Genomic DNA, 14,641 nt, shown 5'->3' with positions numbered 1-14,641 from the left:
AGATGTTAGAGATAGTGTATAAGACTATGGGTGCCAGCATCATCTTTATGGTATCTAAGCGTCCCCACCAGGATAGGTATAGAGGATGCCATTTAGTAGTCAATTCAGAGATTTTTTTAATACACTTATTCATGCACAACGTAACTGTATCCGATATTGAAGAGGTGAAATGTAGTCCTAAATACTTAATATGCTTAGGACTCCATGTGAAATTAGATGCGTTAAAGTCTGATTTAAAAGTGTACTTAGTTAAGGGCAAGATCTCACATTGGTCATTATTTAATTTGTAGCCGAAAAGTAGGGAATAATACCTCACTTTTGCTAAAAAAGCAGGAATTGACTCTTCAGGTTTGGACATAAAAAGTAAAATATCAGCATATGCTGCAAGTTTAATGTGGGAGTTAGATGTATGGAAACCATGTAAATTGGAGTTTTGGCATAATTTGCAAAGAAATGGTTCTAGAGCTAAATTAAAAAGAAAGGGAGAGAGGGGAAAGCCCTGACATACCCCTCTGTCTAAGTTAAAGAAAGGCTAAATTAAGCCATTAGCACATACTGCAGCTCGAGTGTTGGAATAAAGAAGAGATACCAAAGATTTAAGTTTAGGGCCAAAGCCGAACCCCTTGATGGTATAAAACAAGTAGTTCCTTTCAACTCTGTCAAACGCCTACTCTGCGTCTAGTGCTATAGCTGCTAAGGGTTGTTTTAGGTGGGATGATTCAGATAAAACATTTTAAAGAAGTTGTGTGTTATCGGTTATGACGCATTCTTTAACAAAACCAGATTGTTCTTTGCCCAATAGGTTTGGTAAATAGGAGTCTAAACATATGGCTAATACTTTAGAAAAAAAATTCTAGTCGACCTGGTCTGTATGTTTCGTGTGAAATCTGATGCCATTTGTTGTCTGGAGGTGCATGTTGCAGCATCTCTATGTGATTGTCACCATATTTGTGCCTGTGAAATATGTCTATAATTTTTATAATGTAGAGACTCTTTTCCCTCCGTAGGTATGAGACAAATATGTGCTTCTGATAAGGAACCAGAGGAACTATTAAGTGAACAAAAAGAGTTTACCAGGGCATATAATTTGGGCATTAAGAGTTTAGAGAAGTGAAGATAAAATTCGACAGTGAAACCATCTGGACCAGGTGCTTTGTCTTTTTTAAGATGTTGGAGAGCTTTAAGGAGTTCTTGCTGTGTTAGGTCTGCTTCCAAAGAGGATAGGTCAACGGGAGTTCTCTGGGTTTCTTGGATGTTGGAGAAAAATTGTGACAATGATTGGTCTGTAGGATGTGTTTCGGACATGTATAAGGATTTATAAAAATGAGAAAACTCATTCAAAATCTCAGCATCTTTAAATTTTAGAACAGAATGTTCGTCGTATATAGATTCAATATTCAGTTTAAATTGACAAATTTTTTAATAATTAGCCAGTATGTTCCCTACTTTATTTTTACCTCTGTAGAATTTTACACTGGACTTTAAAAGATATAGGGGCATATTAGCAGTGAATTGCGCTATTTATCGCAAAACGTGCTTAGCACGTTTTAATTTATCGCTGCCTATCGCCGGATATGTTAGCGGAGAAAACATGCTATTAGCAAAGTTTTTCTCCATTGTGCTAAAATATCCAGCGATAACGGCGAAATGCGTGAATATCACTGGAAATCAAGCGATATTCATGCATTAACGCCAATGGGGGCTTAACCTGACAAACCACCGCCCGTTGAATATACAGGTAAGTCATCCTATTAGCAGGCATTAGATTCTAGTGATAATCGCGCTTAGCACTACTTTTTTTTATCACTAAGCCTGCTTTTCTAATAGGCGATAGCTGTGTTAGTGACTGCTTTCAGTCGCTAACAGTTTGGGTACGCCCACTTTGCATGTCATTAGCGATAAATATCGCTGACATGCAAAGCGGGCCCCAAACCAGTCGCTATCGCCTAAAAGCTGTCCCTAACTGCTGTTAGCGACTGCATGCTGATAGGGCGATAAAATATTGGCGCTTTAGCAGCAAAAAGTGCTGCTAAAGCGGCGATATTGCCCTTGCTAATATGCCTCATAATGAGGCATTGTCCACGGATGTTTTGTTAAATTGCAATTTGGCATTTATAAGAGCTGTTAAACATTCCTTCAAGTGTGATGTGTAGTACGTATGCTCCAATCTCTTAATCTAAGGAAGGAGGTCATCTGTCAGTTTGCGGGATTTTTTTTGTTTCTTAGTTACATATCCAATAATGAAATCCCTTGCTGAGGCTTTAAACGCATCCCAAACAGTTGAGAATGCCAAGGATTCACTGTGACTTATAGCAAAGTACTAATTGAAAAAGGTCTTAAAAGAATTTGTAAAAACTGGATCTAGGAGAGAATTATTAAAATGCCACCTTCTAGGTGAATTAGGTTTAGGTAGTATGTTGCATCCAATTGTGACAGGGGCATGATCTGACAAGAGAATAGGGCCAATTTCTGCATGTGAGAATTTGCGAAATGTTATGTGAGACAAAAATATAGTCTATTCGTGATTGAGTTTGATGAGCTAGCGATTAAAAAGTGTATTCTCTGGTAACCGGATTACACAAATACCATGCGTCAAGGAGCTTATGCTGAGTAATTGTGTGAACAAAAGATTTATGAGTCTTATTGGGGACAAAAAAACTTTGGAGCATCTGTCTACAAACAGGTCGTAAATCTGATTACAGTCACCAGCCAGTATAAAATTATCTTCAATACAATGAGTAATTTGCTTAGCTAGGGTATTCCAAAAAATAGTATCACCTCCAGTAGGTGCATAAACATTAAGAAAAGAAACAGGAACACCTTTAAGCGACAGTTTAACATTTAACCATATACCATCAGCATCAGTCTTGTGAAATGAGTTTAACTGGGAGTCATTTTCGACAAAGTATCATGACTCCATTGCGTTTGCCGTCCCCTTGAGAAAAGAAAACTTCTCTTACCCAACCTTTTTTAATTTTAAAGTTTCAGCCTCTCTAAGAAAACTATGTGTGAGTCCAATTTAGCTAAATGAAATAAAACTTGTTGCCGTTTAATAGGAGAATTTAATCCCCGAACGTTCTATAAAATTCATTTTAAAGACATAAAATTTCAGAAAAGAAAAAAAACAAACGCATTAGACACATGGCATAAGTCTGATTCATTGAAACCATCATAGTAAATATAGAAAGAGAAAGGAGTAAGCAAAATAGTTAGCTCAGAGACAAGAGAGAAGAAGAAGCTAAAGTATGATGGTTTAAGCCTAGAGTGAAGAGTAGCAATGGTAATACAAAGGAAAAGGGATATAATAGGTAAGTAATGCAAAGACAGAAATACATGAAAATATATAATTACAAACCTATTAATAGATATGAAAGAAAGAACAATGCTAATGAAGACATCTGAAGAGAAAAAGACATGAAAAAAACGAACAAAACAAAAAACAAGACAAAACAAATAACATACCTACATAAAGGGAACATGGATGCGGGGGAGGGCAGAACCACATGGAGCAGACGAACGGTGTAGAGAAGACTGGACAGAACCGAGGGAGAATCACGCCATGACGAGGACAGAGCTGAAAAAGCAAAAAATAACATATTAAGCACTATTCTAAATAATGAACGATAAACAAAGAGAATAAGAACAATTAACTTGAGCTGAAAACCAAATAACCAGAACTTAGTTATTAAACCATTAAAAGTAAATTAGAACAAATTCATAGAATATTAACACTTCCCTGTACTTAAAGGAACAATGAGAAGACGAATGTGAAGATCAAGGAAACCATGTGATATGTGAAGAAGAGGGTCTTGAAGAGTCCATAAAATCTGTCTTGTGTGAATTAATAAAGCTTTGAAGATGTAGTGGATCCTCATAAGAAATTGTTCTGTTGTTATAAGTAACTTTAAATTAACATGGGAGATAAAGGCCATATCTAGCTCCCATGGAGCGTAAGTCTGATCTCATGTTGAGGAAGGATTTACGTCTGGCTGCTGTAGCCTTAGAGTAGTCCTGTGCGAAAAGCAATGTCAATCCAGACCAGGAGATTCGTTGAATATCTTAAGCGGCTGACAATACTTTCAATAAATCTATATATTCAAGGAAGTAAAGGATGACCCCCCTTCGCCGCTGTGAGGATGCATTGTTAGTGGAAACTCTACCTAGTCTGTGGGCGTGCTGAATGTTCAACACGGTATCCTCAGGTTGGTGCAAGATCTTAGGGAGAAAGGATTTGAAGAAACCGATGGGATCCATACCTTCTGTTCCTTCCATCAGGCCATATATACGTAAGTTGTTCCTCCTATTGCGGTTTTCAATGTCTTCAACCTGCTTTTGAAGTAATGATACTTGTGATTGCATGAACGTGATGGTCTTGGTGGTACCCGGGGAAAGAGGACATATTTTGTTCAACTGTGAGCCTTATATCAAGTTGAGACCACTTATCCGATAGGACCTGTAATTTGGAACCCTTATCTCTTGGAACAATAACTCCATCGAAACTTGAGAAGGAGGTTTGGGTGGCAAAGGGGGGTCTTTTTAAAAACGCTTTACATTAGACTTCACTGAGACTGCTGAGGTGGGATCCATTGTTGCACTGTAATTTTCTGAGTTTAATAGACCAGAGTCCTCCAGTTTGAAAGTTCTCAAAAGAGCTTTGAATTTTTAATAAAAGAGTGCTTTGGTTTACTTGCAGTATAAAGAGAGTCCTTTATCCTGCCCATCAAGTTATGAGGTAAGTACAATGAAAAGTTCAAGCAATCAAATCAGAAAAAACAAGTGTTCAATCTAATAGGACCAACAATACAGGGTAAATAATGCAGCCAAAGGAGTTATGATATTATAACGTGCTCCGTGCGATAAGTGAGAATGCTGTGCAGCCAAGTTCACTGTAATCTCCTTAGCGACATAGGCAAAAATATTACAGGTTGTTCCTTTTTCTTAAAAACCATATAGGACACATGAAAGATTCCTCAGCACAACATTATTCATGAAAAAGTATCCTGGGAGGACTTGAAATCCGTTCCAAAGGCTTTTTTACTCTTCATTTTGAGTGAAACTTGAATCGCTTCTCAAAATGGCGGTCACATCCATCGTCCACATAATGTATAAATTAATGAGGCAAATCTGAATGTTTTACCCCTTTAAAAATTTGATTAAAGGCATTAGAGTAACGGTATTAGACAGTGCAGGTTGAAAAACGCAGCATTTTATGTCAATTTTGCCTTTTCTGGGGCACAAGTGAACGAACGCGGTAAAAACACAAAACCAAATGTCGGCTGTGTTAGAACAGCCGCGCATTCAGGCGTTTACCTTGAAAATAGCCGCTGTGCTATATGAGGGACGACGAGCGGAGTCATATGCAGATGAGCGTCATTTTAGAGGAGCATTCCTCCGGGCAGCTCTGCGTCCGGGAAGTCTGTACCGGTCCCGGGAGCCTCACTCACACGCCGCCATACTCATCGGGCGCTTAGCCACGCCCCCCATATTACATCACTTATGACATGGTCAGTGACGTCACTGATGACATCTCAAATGACATCACTGATGACATCATCCAGTGAATGTGTGTTTCTGTAAAGTTTATATATTTTTCATATATATCTATGTCAATGTGTATTGAAGAATGAGTGGATTTACAAGTGCCTGAATGGATTATTTAGTAGGTGCGTGACGGACTGTAGAAGTGAGTAATGAAGCGTGTTTTACTGAATGCATGGGTTAGTGACTAAACTGTGTGAAAGTCTGTATTAGTCTCTCAGTTGGTGTATAAGCGGCTGCATGAGTTATCACGTGGATGATGTCATCAGTGATGTCATCAGTGATGTCACTGACCATGTCATGAGTGATGTAATATGTGACATCATCAGCAGTGAATTGCGGGCGTGCGAGTTATAGTTAGCTCAACTAACTATAACGGGCATATTTCTCTGGTTTTACATGAGTCAAATGTCCAACTAACTATAACGTCCCTGAAACCTATGGTTTTTTAGTGAATTTCAAAGGTTTTTTAAATGCTAATTCCTAGCTATAACGTCTGTTAAACCTATGTTTTTTCTGTGATTAGCTACATGAGTGTCTATATGGGTTCTTGATTTGTTGTCTGAGTATCTGTATGGGTGCCTGAGTGGGTGGGTGGGGGCTATGTGACTCTGTGCATAGATGTCTGAGTGGGTGATTCACTGGTTGTATGGATTCAAAAGGTCAAGTGCATCTGGAAGGGCTGTATGGGTGAGTTAGTGTGTGTATGGGTGTGTTGGTGAGTGAATGAATGTCTCAGTGGTATATGTGTGAGTACATATGTTTTAAGGCAGTATATGTGACTGTTGGAGTATATAAATGACTATACGTGAGAGTAAGTTATTTGAAGAGTGGGTGTATAAATGAGTGTCTGCTCCTATCAGTGATTGTATAAGACATTAAGTATTTGTTAGTATCTACAAAAATAAGTGATGTGTGTGTATAAATAACTCAGTTGTTGGGTACAACTGTGTACATGAATAAATGGGTATGTGATTGATTCTTTGCATGACTGACTAGGTGTGTGAATAACTCTATGGATGAGTGGCGGAGTGTGACTTTATGTATAGGTGTATGAGTGCATATTATAGTATTGTATTGATGGGTAACTGCATGTATAAGTGACTGGATATGTGTGTAGATCTAGGAAATAGTGGGTGGTATGTATTATCTGGCATTATTGTGTGTATGGTTTCAAAAATAGTAGTCTGTATTTTAAAGTGGGTGTAGCAAAGTTTATATTAGGGCATCAGTATGTGCATCAGATTATCACGTGGATGATGTCATCAGTGATGTCATTGACCATGTCATGAGTGCTGTAATATGTGACGTCATCAGCAGTGCATTGCGGGCGTGCGAGTTATAGTTCGCTCAACTAACTATAACGGGCATATTTCTCTGGTTTTATGTGAGTCAAATGTCCAACTAACTATAACGTCCCAGAAACCTATGTTTTTTTTGTGAATTTCAAAGGTTTTTTAAATGCTAATTCCTAACTATAACGTCTGTTAAACCTATATTTTTTCAGTGAATTTTTTCGAAAGTTTTTTAAATGTTAATTTCATATTTTAATATTTATATAAAACCTACATTTTTTCTAATTTTTTAAATAATATTTTGGAACTCTATTATCCTTTTTTTTTTACTTTAAAAATGATGTCATGTTTTATAACGTCCCAAAAAAGTATGTATATCATTTTTTGGGGGGGAGAAAACTAGAGTCCTGTACCGGTACTGTGCCAAGCTTCATCAGCACGCAAATCCTATTTACCATATTGCTAAACTCATAAATGATGCGCATTTCGTATCCGATGGAGATTGCGCCAGCTGCTACTTTGGTATGTGACTGGAATGCGACGGGTACGCAGTACCAAGCCACGCGTTATGTCATGTACGTATTGGGTCGTGCCTGCTGCGCATTGCATATGCGGCGAGTGCACGCTGCCAGGCCCTGTGTTACGTCATAGACATGTAGTGTCGCGCCAGGTATGCCATTCCCACATTTTGTTTAATGTCTCAAAACTATATCTAAATAACTTTAAAGTGTATATGAGAGCAAGCAATCTTCTAAAATATTTGAAACATTGATATATTTCTAACTGTAATAAACTTATATTACAGTAAATATATTTTCTCAAAATTGCGTCGGGTGCGGTCTCCTTGCGCGCAGGGTGCACGATTTCCATGTGACCTTAAAAAAAAGCATTTGATCAGTTCATAACATTTCCCATTGTAGCAGTTGGAGAACCCCATCCTTTTTAGTCATTCTCTCAACAGCATTTGATGAGACACACCTCTTCTGCTTAGAGAGCTTTTTTCAAAACTTTTTGCTATGTACACATATCTTACACTACACACAACATGCAACCATCATCCTCATCAATATTCATGGTCTGTAAAGTAGCCTTCCACCTGTGATAGCCATGCACCTAAAAGTTACATAACAAAAGTTTTCCCCACTGCCAGAGGTAACATGGTTGCATACGCTGTCCACAGCACAATGTAATGTGGTACAGCCCAGGGGCAGTATTGTACATAGATAATGAACACACGGACACAGATAGTGGAAGTGGGTACGGGCACGTGCGCTCGACTCCTTTTTATTACCAGGGTCACATATCCAGTGTTGTCTGTGCTGCATGAGTGTGGGGTGAGTGTAAACCAGCCCTCAGAGAATGGTTGCTGCTAGCATCAACTACAACAGTAATTATTGGATCACAAACAGAGATTCAATAATAAAAGGGTCAATAGTTTGTGCTGCAGTAAAGTAGGGACAGTAGGAGTGAAATAATACTGAAACCATTCTATCGTAAAAGAACCACAACTTGTAGTATACTGAGACACAGGCAATAGATCTGAAATAATACACAAAAAGATTGTATCATAAAGGGTCCATCAGTTCTAGTGCACTCAGATAGCCACATCAAAAGTGTTCAGCATGTGCACAGCCAGCGATGATGCATGCTGCTGGCGGGCCGTACTAGGAGCAATGTCTGTTGCCATCAGCACTGCATCATCTGCAATAGTGACTCAATCTGAATTGTGAACACTGCTGTCTGCCGTGTAGACCAGAGAGAGTGGTCAGCAAGCCCCACAGCCATGTGACGTGGACTTGAGCTGCCCAGTTTGTAATACACGAAGCAACAAAAAGCGTGTGCAGAGCCTGCGATGATGCGTATTCGTGGTGCGGACAGATCGCACTGGAGCAATGTCTTTTGCCTAGAGGACCGCGTCGTCTACAATGTGTTATGTTATGTTATGTTATATTTATTTTTATATAGCGCACGGCTACTCAAAAAGAGTGTCCCGGCGCTTTTAATAATGAGACCTACAGCAGAATAACACAACAGAGTAATAAAAACAAAGTGGAAAGCAGAAAACAGAAAAAGACAGAAAAACAGCCTAGAGGGCAAACAGCCAGGTTTTGAGGCCTTTCCTGAATGCGAGTAAACTAGTAGCTCCCCGGAGTGTCAACGGCAAGGTGTTCCACACCTGTGGCGCCAGCAGTCCAAAGGAGCGGCCTCCAATGCGAGCTCTCTTTACACGCGGCACAGCCGCCAGAAACAGAGATTCTGATCTGAGAGAGCGAGCCGGATGGTAAAAAGCGAGTCTCCATTGGAGATACTTAGCTCCCACAGCATGAAGAGCTTTGTAGGCCAAAGTTAATGCCTTGAAAGCAATCCGTTCACGGATAGGCAGCCAATGTAAGGTCTGCAAAAGGCCAGCAGCACTGGCTCGCCTGTTTAGGCCATAAATGGGCCTCGCGGCCGCGTTCTGCACAACTTGGAGCCGCTGCAGCAGATACTCTGGCAGGCCCAGATAGAGGACGTTGGAGTAGTCCAAACTAGAGCCTATCAGAGCCTGCACAGTCAGCTTCCTGTGCTCCTCAGACAGAAGAGGCAAAAACCTCCGCAGCATCTTGAGGAGGCCGAAACATGTGCCCGTCACACCAAGGATTTGGGATCTCAACGTCAGACCCTTGTCCATCTTGACCCCCAAGTTCTTAGCTACTTGGGATGAACAGGAAGGAGGAAACATGTTAATGGGCCACCAAGCTTGCCAGTCTGGCTCCGCATGCGCACCCGAAGAAGAGTACCTCAGACTTATCAGAATTGCACTTGAGGCTGTTCAGCTGGAACCATTTAAAAACAGCCCCAAGGCAATCCCGACTCGATCTGCCCCAAGGCAATAGCGACTCGATCTGAGTTGTGAACACTGCTGTCTGCAGTGTAAATTGAAGGTAGTAGTCACACAGACATCCATGAATACTTTTTCTCACTTCTTCTTCACAAAATACAACATAAATTACAGAAAACTCTGCAATAAATAAATCAAAACAATTGGAATTGCGATCTCTGCTGTCCACAGTGTAGACTGTTATTCAGTGTTCTTTCCCACTCCCAAGAAGAATTTGGTCATTGTACTAAACCGATAACTCATCTAAAAAAAGTTCTTCAAGCAAGTATACTAAAAGGATATTGTGTATATTTCAATAGACGTTGTAGTTACTTGACTACTGGATTCTGTAATTAAACAATCACCACTCGATCTGAATTGTGAGCCCTGCTGACCGCAGTGTAGGCCAGAGGCAGTGGTCATTAACGCCTCACAGCCACGTGCCATTGGATTCGAAAGCACGGAGTTGGCTGCACCTGATCGGAGGGTGTACACAGAAATTATCACAGACTTTAACTTCTGATACCTCAATCATAGAATTAAGACCCCGTTTCACTGTTCGGACTTGCTGTACCCCAGTGTAGTCCAGCCAATGCAGTTGGCCAAGCTCAATAATCATGTGCAGCAGTTAACTACGGAAGCACAGAGTGTGATCCACCTCAACAGAGGGACTTTTATGAAAACCAAGCACAGATAATGTCGGACATCATCCATTGTGGGATCAAGACACCGTTCCACTGTTGGGACCTAGAGTTGGTTGCACCTGGGCGAAGGGAGTACCTTCATCTCCACTCTTAGATGCAGTTCTAACATCATCCATTGTGGGATCAAGATACTGTTCCACTGTTGGAACCTAGAGTTGGTTGCACCTGGTCGAAGGAAGTACCTTCATCTCCATTCTCAGATGCAGTTCTAACATCGTCCATTGTGCAATCAAGACACCGTTCCACTGTTGGTACCTGTTCGACTACTGTGTTAGTAGTATACAGAGCACTCCACAGTGCTATAGGCCATCAGGCTGGGTGCTGTGTGCCTGTGTCGCGGTAGACAGAGTTGATCTCAGGAGCCTTCTGAGCTCGCAGACCTCGGCCCAGGAGCTTCCGCCGGCACGTGGTGGGCCCTCTTTCACATACAGCGGTGTCGAAAGGTAAACTATGCGGCATATATGCGTCATAGCGACCATGAAGGTTTCTGAGTGCCAGCAGGCTGAGAGCATCATTTACACAGCCACCTTCACTCATGGCATCAACCTCGTGGCAGTGTAAGCTGTGCAGACCTGGCAGACACGTTCGCCATTCCGGAACAGAACCCCACCCAGAGAAACATGCCTTTTATTCATACCCCAACTCTAGCCTTGCGTACGCCGAGCCAGCCCACTATGCTAAAGATTTAGGAGGGGGGCACATACGTACTATGTTTTCGTAATCTTCCCTACTGACTGTACTATCATGATTACGTCCACTTCACTCAATAGACCATCAGTGTATGTTGACATGTACATGTCTGCTCTGCATACTCAAGTCTGTCCGGCACATCCCCTCAACACTTTGCATTGTATACTTTTCTAAACGAGAATCACTTGCCACCTTCGCACATACTTTGCTCCCATCTCTCCCCTCATTCTGCATTGTGTGACAGAGGTGCCATGCCATGTTTGGTTTGTGTACATGGCTAGCCACGGTTCCCACAGTACGTAGTGTCGTTGTGTCTGCTAGGTGTACATGCTGTTTGTCATGTTGTATGTGATTATATAAGGTAGTGTGTTTATTCACGAGCAGTGGTTCCTTCCATTTACATATCGCTGTCTTGAAGAGGATACAGATGTTTTTCTCACAGGTGAAAAGTGCCACCACAATGGCAGTCATTCATTACTATGCAAGAATGTCCAACTGCACGACGCTTCTAAGCTTACAGCCCCCAATCTTGCGTGCTTTTTTAAAAGCACGCCAACTCCCACAATCAGACCAACATTCACAGAGCTTTCTAACAGCAGTTATCTGCTTCTTAATAACATGCACTCCTACGGAATGTGAGCTGGCATACCGTATGCCTTTACTGTTTGAAACCCAAGTAACTTCCTGTGGCGATGTCTATTCCCACCCACACAAAGTAACTCCCAAACTTCAACTTGGCCTTCAATACCTACTTTGAAAACAAATTTCATTAAACTGAGCAAACTGAAAGCGCTTTTGTTCAGAACAGAGGTGTCCCTCACTTCTGCAAAAGAAATGTATCGACTGCAGATAGCACAAACTTCAAGTAAAATACATCCCTTTTAAATACGAACCTCTCATTACACTTTCTGAATTGTTACACAATGTTCAACACATCTCACACTCATGGTCTGGCACACTTTTTTTAACACGGTCTACTCCGGCCTTTTCACAGGCTTTGAAACTGTTTTTGGTATAATACCAGACTTCATTCATTTGATCATCTCTGGAATAACAGGAACAGTGCCCATAAATCTTGCTCTCTTTGCGGCCATCCTACTACTATTTTTACTTGTAAAAAATAGCTGCGCTCCCTGTGGTAACAAGCATGGCTGACAGAATATGCCTCTACGCAAAGCTACATCAATACCTTGAAAAAATGGAACAAATGTTCGGCTGCCTGCCTCTATCTATTATCGGAGCCGGCTACAACATGACATTTATTAACACATATGCGATCTGCGTGCAACCATCTTTTTATTGCAAAACTTGCCCATTCGACTGGCAAATGGATCTATGCCTTTTTCAACATCCCAACAATCGCTCCCGATATCCAGCATGTAATGGAGTATCTTGAAACCCATGAACTTGATTGTTGGGGCAGTGGAGGATTGGCGGATGCAACGCAAAAAGGTATCGTGGTGGAATGGGATTTCTGCGCAACCGCGAAAGATCTCCTGCAACGTGCGATCTTTGACAACATCGCAGATTGCCTGCCAATTTAAATTGCTGCTCCAACATTCGAGGAACATTACTGTCCCTTCGAGGATATGAATTGGATTGCTTCGCTTTTCTCACAAGATGGCAACACTGACCTCTTGGAACATTACGCATCTCAAGCCGCTGAAGAACTTCCGGACTGCAGTCTCCAAGACTTGTAAGAAATTCATGTTATTCTTGGTATGATTTTTTCCAACTTTTTTTACTTTTTCCTATACATTTTTTTAATACACTTCAATTGAACTATTTTCCTATAATAACTTTCTAAGTATGCTCAGGCATTCGAAATCTATTTTCATTATTTCCCCTTACGTCTCCAGCCTAACCAGGTATGGGTGATGTGTGGCCTATGCAAATATACTATTTACTTGCTAAATTAGCCTAAACCCGACATCCATTTTGAAACCATGTCTATTCTTTGTGCACATGTCTCTGTGCCTGCCTGTAATCCACGAAGTCCTTTCACACAAATTAACTCATCCTCAGCCTCTGCTCATGAGCTGGCGATCAAGCTAAAAAAACATGACGTTGTTTAGGAACTCCTTGGCACAGTGTGGTAATCGTATCCTACCTTTATTTTCATTATAGAATTTAGTCATTCATGTCTAATAGCTATTGTTTATGTCACATGGGACTGTAACATGTAATGTGGAATTCACTGATGCGGGAGCTTCGGTTTGAATACAGCAGAAGCGGTTGGAGTTTGCCTCAGCTCGATGCCTTAGCTCTTTGCACAAGAATGTTTTTTTGAAAGAGCTGAAGACAATAATGTATGGTTTGACGAGAAGGGCACCGAATGTGCTTCTGACAAGCGCAATGTTTGTGTTCCTCCTCAAAGTTCAGATGTGGCTAGAACTATTACCAATTCTGACACGCACCAGGTTGAATCTACTGTAGAAGAGATTGCTGACTGTTCTACTGTTGATAATTTTGTGTTACAAAAAAGGAGTACCAGGGTACCTAAGAAGTTGGATGATTACATTTTGCAAATTTTTTGTTTGTTTGTTTTCTTAAAGGATACATATGGTAGTCGTATCCTACCTTTATTTTCATTTTAGAATTTAGAGTCATTCAAGTCTAATAGGTATTTATGTCACATGGAACTGTAACATGTAATGTGAAATTCACAGATGCAGGAGCTTACGTATTAATACAGCAGAAGCGGTTGGAGTTTACCTCAGCTGGATGCCTTAGCTCTTACACCAGTGGGTCCATTTATGGCACTTAAATAAATACACTTTTTATGTAACTTGCAGACTCCATCGCTTTATTACACACAGCCACTTTCTTAGACACACCTGATTTCACCATTTCTCTTCTGTGACATTGCAAAATTCAGCATTATATTCCTCACAATGATTTCCTTATTCCTGCTTCCTAAAACACTGCATTCGAGTCTTCAGACCAGTAGGGGTGAGTAGTTTGCTTCCCACTCCCAGTATAGTATAAACGCATACTAACACTATTTACACAGGTATGCTACAGCAGCCAGTAACCTACAGCACCCACAGCACATTACTTTAAAGCAATCAGCTAACGGCTTAGGCTCACGGTTTCATCCCAGAGTCTTCAGACTGGTAGCAGTGAGTAGTTTGCTTCCCACTCCCACTATAGCCTAAACGCATAGTAACACCACCTGCACAGGTATGGCACAGCGGCCAGTATGCTACAGCGCTAAGAGCACATAGGTTTACAGCACTCAGCTCACGGTTTAGGTGCACGCTCTCATCCCCGAGTGTACAAGCACCTCACCTCAGCACCATCTCACTGTGGGCATAACAGCACCTTCACACCGGTAGGGGCTTCACACTCCCTGTATAGCACACCCTAACCACCCCACATTGCTCACAGCTCTCCTACCCTCCTCTTTCCTACTTTTTTTGCCCTTTTTTCCCATTACTCGCTTCAACGGAAACACAAAATGGCTGCCAACACTTCCTAGTTGCAACAGTTTGCACCCAATAACCAGCAAGCTCGTGCTCATAACGCCTCAGCCAATCAGATGGCAGAATTCC

This window comes from Lissotriton vulgaris, chromosome 5 (assembly GCF_964263255.1).
Source record: "Lissotriton vulgaris chromosome 5, aLisVul1.2, whole genome shotgun sequence".
Classification (NCBI taxonomy): Eukaryota; Metazoa; Chordata; class Amphibia; order Caudata; family Salamandridae; genus Lissotriton; species Lissotriton vulgaris.
Note: the sequence above shows the minus strand (reverse complement) of the source record.